This window comes from Odocoileus virginianus, chromosome 6, assembly GCF_023699985.2.
Source record: "Odocoileus virginianus isolate 20LAN1187 ecotype Illinois chromosome 6, Ovbor_1.2, whole genome shotgun sequence".
Classification (NCBI taxonomy): Eukaryota; Metazoa; Chordata; class Mammalia; order Artiodactyla; family Cervidae; genus Odocoileus; species Odocoileus virginianus.
The window spans coordinates 14,381,663-14,394,433 of NC_069679.1; positions in this window are offsets into that span (position 1 = coordinate 14,381,663).

A 12,771-nucleotide genomic window follows, 5' to 3' on the forward strand; every position below is an offset into this window, starting at 1 on the left:
AAAGGAGAGAGTGAAAAAGTTGACTTAAAGCTCAACATTCAGAAAGCAAAGATAATGGCATCCGGTCCCATCACTTCAAGGCAAATAGATGGAGAAACAATGGAAATGGTGGTAGACTTTATTTGGGGGGGGGGGGGTTTCCAAAATCACTGCAGATGGTGACTGCAGCCATGAAATTAAAAGACACTTACTTCTTGGAAGGAAAGTTATGACCAACCTAGACAGCATATTAAAGAGCAGAGACATTACTTTGCCAACAAAGTTCTGTCTAGTCAAGGCTATGGTTTTTCCAGTAGTCAAGTATGGATGTGAGAGTTGAACTATAAAGAAAGCTGAGCTCCAAAGAATTGATGCTTTTGAACTGTGGTGTTGGAGAAGACTCTTGAGAGTCCCTTGGACTTCAAGAAGATCCAACCAGTCCATCCTAAAGGAAATCAGTCCTGAATGTTCATTGGAAGGACTGATGTTGAAGCTGAAACTCCAATACTTTGGCCACCTGATGCGAAGAGTTGACTCATTGGAAAAGACCCTGATGCTGGGAAAGATTGAGGGCAGGAGAAGGGGACGACAAAGGATGAGATGGTTGGATGGCATCACCGACTCAATGGACATGAGTTTGAGTAAACTCCGGGAGTTGGTGATGGACAGGAAGGCCTGGTGTGCTGCAGTCCATGGGGTCGCAAAGGGTTGGACACGACTGAGCGACTGAGCTGTGAAGAAATGGGAAGTATACATAAAACATTGCTGCTGCATGCTGAAGAACAATGGTTATCTCAGGGAAAGGCACTTGTGCAATCATCTGAGACAGGAACTGAACTGTCCACTTTCTTCATGTAGCACTATTTTACTGGAAAGAATGACTGATAGGCAAACTATGATTATTTATATTTGGATATTTGACAGGTATTTTCTCAAAAATAAACAAAGAAAAAAAAATAAACAAAGGAGACTGTCACTTCAAGAAAAATAAGTGACTATATTTGCTGCCATTCATACAATTTGAATTTTCCAACAAAAATTAGAATTGTAGGAAATCTGCATCTGCCATCCTGAATTTGACAACTGCCTGATACTCTAAGAGTTTTCCAATGAGATTGATGTTGATATTAATAAATGTGATTTTTAGTATTGTGCAATAAAATACATCAGCATTTGGAGGGGTATGCATAGCTCAGTAAACCAAAATTTTCCAGATGACCAACGCATGATGTTACAGTATCACACATAGGTGAACGATCCACTCAAAGTGCAAGGTAGATCAAAGGAATTTTAATATAACAGAGCTGGAAAGTGTGTTGATATGGTTTCACATTCCACATTGAAACTAAGCTTTAAGAAAACTACCAGTTTCCCTGGTGGTCCAGTGGTTAAGAATCCACCTTCCAATGCAGGAGACTCAAGTTCCATCCATGGTCGGGGAACTAAGATCCCACATGAAGGCAACTAATCCCGAGCTCCACAACTGGAGAAGGCATACACGCTGCAAGGAAGAACCAGTGCAGACAAAATAAAGTAAAATTTTTAAAAAAGAAACTATTAATTGTCAAGTGTTGGTGTAGTATGAAAGAGAAATATTCACAATTATCTGAGAAAGCTGATACTCCTCTCTTTCCAACTGCGTATCTATGAGTCCAGATATGCCTCATCTACTTCCGTCAAAACAGCGCATTATAACAGAGTAAATGCAAAAGCAGATATGAGATGCTAGCTGTCTATTATTAAGCCTGACATTAAAGAGGCTTATAAAAATGTACAACAATACCACTCTTCTCACTATATTTTTGCTTTAGAAAGTATGGCTATTTTTCATTTAACATGGTATTTATGAAAAAATGTCTGGTGCAGCCACTATGGAAAACAGTGTAGAAGTTCCTCAAGAAATTAAAAATAGAACTACCATTTCATCCAGGAATTCCGCTTCTGGGTAAATATCCAAGGAAATAAAACAATTATCTTTTTAAAAATTTTTTAATTGAAGGATAATAAAACTGTTATCTTGAAAAAAGTATTTGTACTCTCACGTTCATTGCAGTATTATTTACAATAGCCAAGGTATGTAAACAATCTAAATATCTGTCAATGGATAGATGGATCAAGAAAATGGGGTATATATGTATAGTATGGGCTTTCCTCATAGCTCAGTCGGTAAGGAATCTGCCTGCAATGCAGGAGACCTGGGTTCAGTTCCTGGGTCGGGGAGATCCCCTGGAGAAGGAAGTGGCAACCCACTCCAGTATTTTTGCCTGGAGAATCCTATGGACAGAGGAGCCTGGCAGGCTACAGTCCACGAGGTCACAAGAGTCAGACACAACTTAGTAACTAAATCATCACCACCGCATCTGTTATATATACACACAGTATTTTAGCCTTAAAAAAAAAGAAAACTATACTTTAATAAAAAGTTGGTTTAATAAAAGAAAGAGAAAGAAATATTGTCATCTGTGATAGCATTGATGAACCTGGAGGGCATTCTGCCTAGTGAAAGAGCCAGATGCAGAAAGACAGATACTCCATGGTATCACTTACATGTGGAATCTAAAAAGAAAAGTCAAACTCATAGGAACAGAGAGTAAAAAAGTCCTTTCCAAGGCTGGGGAGTAGGGGAAACAGGGAAAGATTGGTAAAAGCGTACATTCTCAATTATAAGATGAAAAGTTCTGAAGCTCTAATATATGTGTAACATGGGGGCTAGAGTTGATAACACTATGTTGTACAATTGAAATTTGCTGAGAGAGTAGAACTTAAATGTTCTCACCAAAAAAAGTTAATTATGTGAGGTAATGAACGTGTTAACTCGATGGGGGGAAATCCTTGCACAATGTATATGTATATCAAATCATCACACTGTACACTTTAAAGATATCTTACAAATCTTTTATCAGTTATAACTCAATAAAGCTGAAAATGTTATATATATGAACATAAAATGGGTTTTAATGAATAAGTTAAATTTTCTCCGTTTTAATTTCTACTACAGTAAATTTGGGGACTTCCCAAGTGGTGCTAGTGATAAAGAACCTGCCTGCCTATGTAGGAGACACAAGAGATGTGGGTTCAACCCCTAGGTCAGGAAGATCCCCTAGAGAAAGGGATGGCAACCCACTCCAGTATTCTTGCCTGGAGAATCCCATTGACAGAGGAGCCTGTTGGGCTACAGTCCATGGGGTCACAAAGAGTTGGACATGACTTAGAGACTAAACAACAACCTGCCTGAAACTTCCCGAAACTACTTCCCATCAGCCTTCCTACCCCAGCCTCTCAGATCTGAGACGCCCACTCCACAATCTACCGGGCAGAGCAGTAGCCCTGTGACAGTCCTGGGGCGGAGGGGAACCAGGGCAGAGAGCCAGGCCCTTGACAGCTCCTCTCAGATTCCCACCACCCTGTTTCTACCCCAAGGAAAATTTCTCAGAGGGCAGGCTCCCTACACGGCCACCACTTCCTGCTATCCCCCCACGGGCAAAAAGCTCCCCCCTCCTCCTCTAGGAGACTCTGCCCTCACTGATGGTCTATTAATCCCTATCTAAACCCAAGGCCTCTCCAGTTGAGCACAGGTCAGGCTCCTGGAAATTACAGGTCGGTTTAAGGAGAAGATTGATAGTGTATCCTCCAAGGCTGCACACCAAGGACGTTCCAGACAGAGCATTTTACCCCCATCCTCCTCTTTCTTGAGAATATATTCCCCCTGTCAGTCCTAAATATTGACTCAACAAGCTGTTGCCGAGTCATAAATTGTTTTCTCACTGACGTTCATCTCACAACATAATACACGTCCCAGGACTCTGCTCACCCCTTGTGCTCCCTCCTGCCCTCCCAGTCTCTGCATCTCATCTCCCTCCTGGGTTTCCAGCTCCAGATGTGTCCATGAAGTCAGCCTGCCCCTAAACCTCACATGGTATACAAAAATTAATTCAAAATGGCACACAGATTTAAAAGTAAAACAAAAAACTATAAAACTTTTAGAAGAAAACATACAGCAATCTTCCTAAGCCTGTTAATAGGATAAATTACATGGACTGCTGTTTGAACATTGAATGAGCTTTGCATCTTCATTGATTATGATGTGTTTTTTAGGCATTGCTAAATTCTATTTGCTAAAATTTCATTAATATTTTCCTATTTGTGTATCTATATTCATGAGGATTCTTTTTTCAATATTTATTTATTTATTTGGCTGTGCCAGGCTGAGGCACGCAGGATCTTGCCTCTCTGTTGCGGCATGTGGGATCTAGTTCCCTGACCTAGGATCAAACCCAGCCCCCTGCATCAGGAGCACAGAGTCTTAGCCAGGAAAGTCCCTCATGAGGGTAACTGGATTGTCGTTTTCTTTTTCTTTTCTTTTTTCTTATGTTTGGTCTGGTTTCAGTATCAAGATAATAATATCTTTATAAAATGAGTTGGGAAGTTTTCTTTCCTTTTCCATTTTCTGGAAAAGATTAGGTAAAACTGGTCAAATCCACCTAATATACTTCAAAAGGAACAGGAGTTCTTCCTTCTTTTCTTTTTTCTTTCACACTGGTAATGATTACCGGGAGGAGGCAAACCACCATCTACTCTGAGGTTCAATTATGACCTGTTCATCTTTATATTTCTATAATGCTAGTATAGCTTTTACTATGTGCCAGGAACTATTCCAAGTATTTTGTAAATATTAATTCTTTAATCCTCATATAACCATTTAAGGTAGATACCATAATCATTCCTACTTCCCAGATGAGAAAACTGAGGCACAGATAAATACGGTAACTTGCACAAGGTCACACAGCCACTACAGGCATACCTCAGAGCTACTGCAGGTTTGGTCTCAGAGCGGTGACAACTTTCCCAAAGACTCACAAAGTGTATGTACGTACAGGCTCCAGCGCCCTCTCTGACAGCTGTGCTGCTGGGAAAGAGCCCCCTGCAGGATAGTCAGCACCCACCTGCCCATGCAAAGGTCTGCCTGCGGACCAAAAAAGCGGGGTCTGAGGTAAAGTGAAGATGGTTATTGGAAAGTTAAATGTTGAGCAACTTCACCTCCCTCTTCAGGACCCCAGGCCTTCTGCCCTTCCTACCCTAAAGCCTGCAGATCCCAAACCCATTTGATAATGGTTTTCAATAGCGTGGAAGCATGCTAATGGGAGATCCAGCCCAGCTGGGGCCATGAGAAGCCTCTCTCCCTCAAGGGCTAGAGGCTTGACCCAGACTCTAGTGCCTCCTGCCTTCTTTGTCTCCCTCGCACCAGAGCCTGCCATAAGAAACAGTCCCCAGCTCCCACTAAAGTTCCCCAGCACCCCTACACCCCTCCCTCACTGGCTGCCTCCTCCTCTCCCAGGTGGCAATTGACTGGAGCAGCTTGAGCTCTGACTTTGAGAACAAATCCAGATGACCAGGCTCTGGCAACCCAGTGGGACCTGTGAAGGGACTGGTAGTCCCCGGGGCCTTGTGACAGCTTCTGGGCTCTTATTGCACCTTGTCAGGCTTTGCTTAACTCTGGAATGGCGTCCCGGCGGGCCTAGGGATGGGGTGAAGGCAACACCACCACAAACAGCACAAGGACAGAAACTCCAGAGCCACCCTAAGAACTGAGTCCCATGTTCTGCTAGGAGAGCCGTCCAGAAACTGACCAAAGTGTGACGGGTAGGGCTGTTCAAGGGGGAAGCTCATAGAGACAAAGGCCCAGAAATCAAATCTGAACTGAGGCAAAAACAGAGGGCCTGGTGTGCCATTGGCCAAAATGAAAACTGGCGGTCTCTTTCCTGAGTTGTTCAGGGCACTCCTCGGTAAGGTTTGGGGTAAATCCTTCCCGTCCGCAGCCTGAGGTCACCACTGTCTCTGGTGTCTGAAGGCCAGAAATAGAAATGAGACACTTGGCCTTCTAATGTGCTTAATCTAATGCTTGATTTATTAAAGATGAGACAGTGGCCTTTGGCGGTGGAAGCCTTACTAGGCATTGGAGCTGCTGGACGTGGCTTGTGGGTCCTTATATTCATGTTGTTCCTCCATGATGCTTTCTGTCATATAACAATGTCGGCCACTCCCTCACACCCACCCTAGGACTTTGCTCTGGCAGGGGAGGGGCTGCTAAATACCAGGGCAATAAAAGCCTACTTAGTCTCTTTTCCCTGTACTTATCAGCACAGGGACACAGTGGTGGATGAGGTGAAGGGAAGCCCAGCTCCAAGGATAGGATTATGATCTTATATATATCCCCCAGGTGATGAATGTCCAGTCACTCTGAGCATATTCAGGGCAGCTCCTGCCCTTGCTTAAACACAGCACTGACTCAAGCAGGGAGGGACCCAAAAGATTCCAGTGAGCAGGAGGACAGCACAAGAGTGGTCTGGCCACCAGGGGCCCCGGGGAAGGATCTTCAGTCACTAGGTGTCTGGAGCATGAAGTCACTATGACAGACTTGAAGATACAAAGGAACAACAGGCTCACCGCAACGCCAGCCACCACAGGCCTGGAAGCCAGGTTAACAAATGGGAATCATCACTCCTCCCATCCATGCTGCAGAACCAGGAGTGCTCCCAGAACTGAGGGCAGAGGTGAGGGAGGAATCAAGCTGTTAGGCAGATATTCCCCACAGGGTGACAAAGCCATGAGGAAAAAGCTGAGAAACTGGGACAGGTCTTTCCAGGTGGGGAGAAAGCTATGGATGTGATTGGGGTCATTAGGAGGAAGCTGACTGCCCTCCTCACCCAGTCCATCCCCCATCAAGGGCAGGGTTTGAGGGAATGTGCATGGAAAAATCTACAAAAAGGCAATGTGTGCAGTGGCTAGGAAACACAGGCTTCAGGGACTTCCCTGGTGGTCCAGTAGTTGGACTGCATGCTTTCACTGTTGGGGCCAGGGTTCAATCCCCTGTAGGGAACTAGGATCCTGCAAGCCCCAAGGTGTGGCCATAACAGAAAACATTTGAAAACAAACAAAAAAACTCGGCAAGCTTTAGACACCAAAGAAACTGTTCTAAAGGTGGCTCAGTGGTCAAGAATCTGCCTGCCAGAGCAGGAGATGCAAGAGACATGCATTGGATCCTTGTGTTGGGAAGAGCCCCTGCAGGAGGAAATGGCTAATCACTGCAGTATTCATGCCTAGGAAATCCCATGGACAGAGAAGCCTATCGGGCTATAGTCCATGGGGTTGCAAAGAGTCAGAAGCATGCAAAGCATGCATGCTTGCTTACTTGCTAGGCTTAGTAGCCATATGGCCTAGGGCAGTGATTTTCAAAGTGCCATCCTTGGTCCAACAGTATTAGACTTACCCAGGAACTTAGGAGAAATGCAGATTCTTGGACCACATCCCAGCCTTCTGGATCACACTGTGGGGTTGAGGTCCCACTCCCTGTTTGATCAAGCACTCTGGCTGATTCTGCTGCATGCCAGAGTTTGAGAACTGCTAACCTAGGACAGTTACCAATTTCTCTAAGGCACAGTTGTTCTCATTGGTAAAATGAAGATAACAGTGCCTACTTCATAGGGTTATTGTGAGGATTAAATAAGATACTGCAAATACAGAACTTGGCCCAGAACTTGGTAAGCCTTCAGTGAATGTCAGTTATTAGTGTACTATCATCTCCCACCTATTCTGCAAAATGAAAGGAATCCAGGGCCTAGTGTTGCCCTCTTCCTCGGCCACCTAGTCAGTGTCATTTTCAAGCAGCCAGGGCTAACAGGAAGATACCTAGTGCATCCCCCTCTCAGCGGGGTGTTCACTGTGTATTTAGGGAAGGGAAGGGAAGGGAAGGGACTGGGAGGCAACCTGCTTCAGGTCCCAGCTAGGGAGCTACCAGCTGTGTGTGGGGTGGGCTTCCCTTTGTATCTCCCACACCAGGGGACCAGGGACACACTGGCTGCTCCATCCTCACTGAAGGGTAAAATCAACTTCTCCAAGCTTCACATCAGCCTGCACCACCACCACCTCTTCCAGAGTTAATAGAAAACTGTGACTCAGATAACGGATTAGATAGGTAAATGTGCTGCTGCAGAGATGTTATTAGTTGAAACGTGAGGAGGGGAGGCTAACCTCACAGTGTGAACGCCCTTGCTCTCCCACCTAACGCTAGTGCAAGGGCACATCCTGGTCTCTATGGTTACCAAGAGCAGCCTCGTCCAGGAAGACCAGAGGGTAAACAGCAGGAACTGAGTTCACGGTTGCCACAGCGGGAAGGAGGCATCCCACAAAGGCAAGGGAGGAAAGGGTGGGGCCATTTTCCACCAGCTCCAGGGGCAGAAGGAGAAGCCTCTTAACCTGAAAATGAATTTCACAGAGAAGGATATGTCCCTGCATTTATTCCTGGCACACTGTGTTTTGAACAGTCGTTCCCATTTTTCTTCGAAGATGTCACTTTTAAAAATTTTTTTCAATTTTTCTATTTTCATCAGAGAGAAAGAGTCAAGTAGATGTGAATCTGTCTTTAACACATGCTAATTTTCCGTTTAATAAGGAAATTCTGTGGGAAGTAGCAGTTGCAGCTGCAAGAGGTGAAATTCCACCCTGGAAAATAAGATGGGGGAGCACAACTGAGTCCAGAGTGAACAGCAGAAACTGAGACGCCTGAAGCAGAATGCCAAGCATTCACACACATGTGATGATTGTAGTTTAAGGTCTCCACTGGCTGCCTCCTGCTCTTCAGGCAGTTGCCAAAAAGGGATGTGGGGAATGATCGGATTGGCTGTATCCTCAGGTTATTTTCATGTACAAATATAAACCATTATTATGAGTTAAAACAGGATACTAGTGTGGGATTTACGAAGGGGTTTTTTTCCCCTTCATATCTGATATGCCGGATGACTCTGGCTTTGAACCTCAGCTTCTTCAAGCCCCCGCCTCCTCTCTCTGTGGTAGGGCCGGCCTGCCCTGCTCTGAGAATCTCCAGGATCCTAACCCCACCTCCCATCCACACATACATGGGGCTAGGACTCAAAGTAAGCTGTGATGAAATAAGGCACAGAGCAGTGCTACAGTAGAATGTAACCTGGCTGGTTTCTTTGCCTATTGGGCATCTTACCCTGCCACCTCCCATGGCGCAGAGGTACGGGCTCCAAGAAGACCAATGACCTGGATGATGCCCAGGCCTTTCTTCCCCGGATCCTCTGATCCCCACACCAGTCATTTAAAGCAAAGAAACACGTGCTCCTCAGTGTGAGGCAGGGTACCTCAGTGTGCACCCAAATCTAATTCAGCCCTAATGACAGCCTGTTTCCCCCTCTCCTTCCCATCCCACCCCAGGAAAAACTTAGGTTCTTTCTCTCAGCTCCACTGGATGATGTTGAAGGCCCAACCCCGTAGTATAACCCCCAGGACCACCCCTTTTTCCAACACCAAGCTGCTCCCTTCACAGCCACCATAGGAAGCAAATGAGCTTAGGAGGGATGAGGGGATACCAGATGATGCTGAACTTTGCTGGGCACAGATCCCCTCAACAGAATCTGAAGTTCTTGTCCTCTCCCACAGGGGAAAAATGGATATCCATGCCCCATTTGCCCATGTTCAGAGGATTCACAGTCCCTGAAGGCCCATCCTTGGATCTTTTAGTCCACAGACTTTGGGTTAAAAATCTCTGCTCTGTAGAGAACCCAGCCCCACAGAGAGTGTGGGAAAAGAAACAGAAACAGATCTCAAACACCCTTTCCCTTCTCAGCAAGCCAAAACCGGGAGCAGGGAGAGGCAGGAGGGGTCACACAGGGAGAGACGGCATCCTGAACATTCTAGAACCGTGATCTGATGAGCAGGGGAAGCTATGTGTCCCAGCAGCTGTGGTCAGACAGAGGTAATGCAGTGTCTGGACACTGGCCCTTCTTACCCTCTCTCCCACCATGGGGATCTCTGGCCCCATCCTGACCCCTGGTGGCTGCCAATGGGATGAGGCGAGAGAGCTTCCCAAGCTCCTCCCTGTCCTATGGGGGTGGGAGGGGAGGCAACATTGGAAGATGAACTTCCCCAAAGCCTACAGGCCCCTGCTGGGGTCCCCAGGAGACCCATGTTTCTCAGGGTGCTTCGGGGGGTTCACTCCATTACAGTGCCTCCTCAGTCTAAGCCTGGCAATCAAAAAAATGTACATGAAAAAAAGCATTTTTCACCTGTCAAGTTGGCCAAAGAGGTGTGTGTGTGTGACTGAAAGAGGAAACAGACAGAACAGGCTCCATCTTGAAAGCAGGACTCCATTTTGGGCGGGACTGTGGACTTTGAGCCACACCCAGTATCTATGGAAATGACATACCAACTGGAAAATCAGGCCCCCGGAAGCAAGAGCCCCAGGGCTCTTCCCTAGACTCTCTGTAGCCTAAAAGAATACCCTAATTATCTGTGTAACTGAATAGAACCATACATTCTATTATACTTATTGGGGTATGACCACAGGCCTATTGATAATTGCCCACTGTTAACTACCTAGGCTTAAGGCATATGAATCACAAGTTAACTTTGATTGTGTCTTTGTTCAGACCAGTTTCAGGGAATTCGGGGAGGTTGGTTTGGGCATGCACACTTAGGGCATATAAGGTTTTCACAAAAACTGATTGGGGTCCTTGGCTAAGAGGAGACTCTGCTTTGGGCCTGCGGGTGTAATAAACTGCACTCCACTATCTGCATTGTCCTTCTGAGTGAGGCTGTTTCCTGGAACGCGTGGCTACATGACAAATACATGAAGGCAATAAGACCAGCATTCTCATGCACAAAGGGTGAGATTAAAAATTTGTACAACCTTTCTGGAAGTGATTCTAGACAAATAAATCCAAAATCTTACCAAGTGTTTCTATCTTCTGGTCCAGTAATTCTGGGTCTGTTAAGAATTCAACTTCAAGAAATCAACAGACTGAAATAACATGATACCTGGGTTTTGAAATAAATAGAAGAGATAACAAGGTTAGCCAGAAGTGGTAACTGTTGAAGTTGGGGGATGGGCACATAGGAGTTTTTTATTCTATTTTTTGTTTCTCTTGGTATAGGCTTGAAATTTTCTGTGATAAAACTTTATATGTATTTTTGGCCACACCGCACAACTTGCAGAATCTTAGTTCCCAGACCAAGGACTGAACCCGGGCCACTACAGTGAAAGCACCAAGTCCTAACAACTGGACTGCCAGGGAATTCCCAAAACATTTTTTAAGAAAAGCATCAGAAATGCAAGGATTTGTATAAAAGGTGTTAATCTGGGGGAATTCCCTGGTGGTCCAGTGGTTAGGAGTCTGCATTTTCAGTGCCAAGAGAGTGGGTTCAAAACTTAGTCAAGGAGCTATATAATCCCACAAGCCTTGTGGCATGGTCAAAAGAAAGAAAAAAAATGTTAATATTTAATAACAAAAACTATAAATAGCATAAATGTGCTACGCTAGAATGGTTCAACAATTTATGTTGCATCCAAACAGTGAGATATTATGCAGCCATTAAAAATTCAAGAATGTTTTAATGATATGAAAAATTGCTTACAGTGTAATGCAAAGCAAATAAGTTGGATACACAATTGTTTATGCAGTATTTAAATAATTATGTTAAATAAAAAATGCATAGAGGAGAAGACGCTATGAAAACATTCATACACTTGAGTGCTAGTCACGCAATGACTATGGGTAATTTTTACTCTTGATACTGTGCTTTCCTACGTCTACATGTTTTACTTTAATAAACAGGCCCCCAAAATTGCATTTGTTAAAATAATACTCCCTTGAGAATCTGGCAGATATCAACTCTGAGGGCTGCCATATATTAGCTGAGCAACACTGAGCAAGTCAACCTCTGGGTCTCAGATTCCTCACCTATAAAACAGACATAATGCCACCAATTTTTCAAGCCCCATTTCCTGGGTATTTACTATGTACGAGGCACTAGACCAGGTGGTTTTGCCTTTATATATAATCACAATGCTAGTCATACATTATCATTTCAATCCTCACAACAAGCTGAGGTGTAGGTGAGGGTGTTCCCATTTTAGAAATACACAAACTGCAGCTCAGAAAAGTTAGGGACTGTGCTCAGGTTTACCCAGCTGGCCGGCAGTACAGTCAGGGTTCAGACTGAGGCCTGTCTGTCTGTCTTTGCCAGCCCAGTCCTTGGCCTCCTGTCTGGGCTGCTCAAAGTTACAGTTTTGTTATGAGGATTGAGTGAAGTAACACAGGTGGAAGACCACCCACAGTGGGGCTCCAAGCCCAGAACTGCTTCATTTTGTATTGGTTCCCTTTTCTATGACTCCCCCACGCTTTAGTAAATTGTGGCAGAACAAACCATTACATCCTCCAAAGGGAAAAAAAAGGCATCTTGACCCTAAAAGAAGGGTTATAGGACCTGTAGAGACAGACCAGAGAGGGACTGGAAACCTGCCTTTCAGGGCAACATGAGGGGCTAGGACTGTGTGTGCCCTGCAGTTTCCAGGGTAGTTCTGCCAGGGACTTCATCAGACGATACCTTGATTTGCAGCTTAGAATTCAGTACTGAGTCACCCTGCCAATAAGCATTGCTCCCCACTTTTCACTTACCCTGCCACCATCCCCCCCTGAAACACAGGGCACAAGTATCCCCAGACCCATAGCTTTGTTTTTCTCTTCTTGTTTCCTACCCCACTTTTCTTTTTTTTTTTTTTGTTTTTTGGAGAAAAGGGGGATCGTAGGGTCTGAATAGTACTGTGCGCTGTTGTGGAGAAGGAAGGCCTGAAAATCTATGGGCGAGTGACTCAATGCAGTTGGGCCTATTCCACAACTACCTTCTGGATTCATCTTCAATGCTCTTTCCCTAGGGAGCCAGCGAAAGTTAGGCTATTCTCTATTTCTACCCCTAGTTCATCATAACATGAAC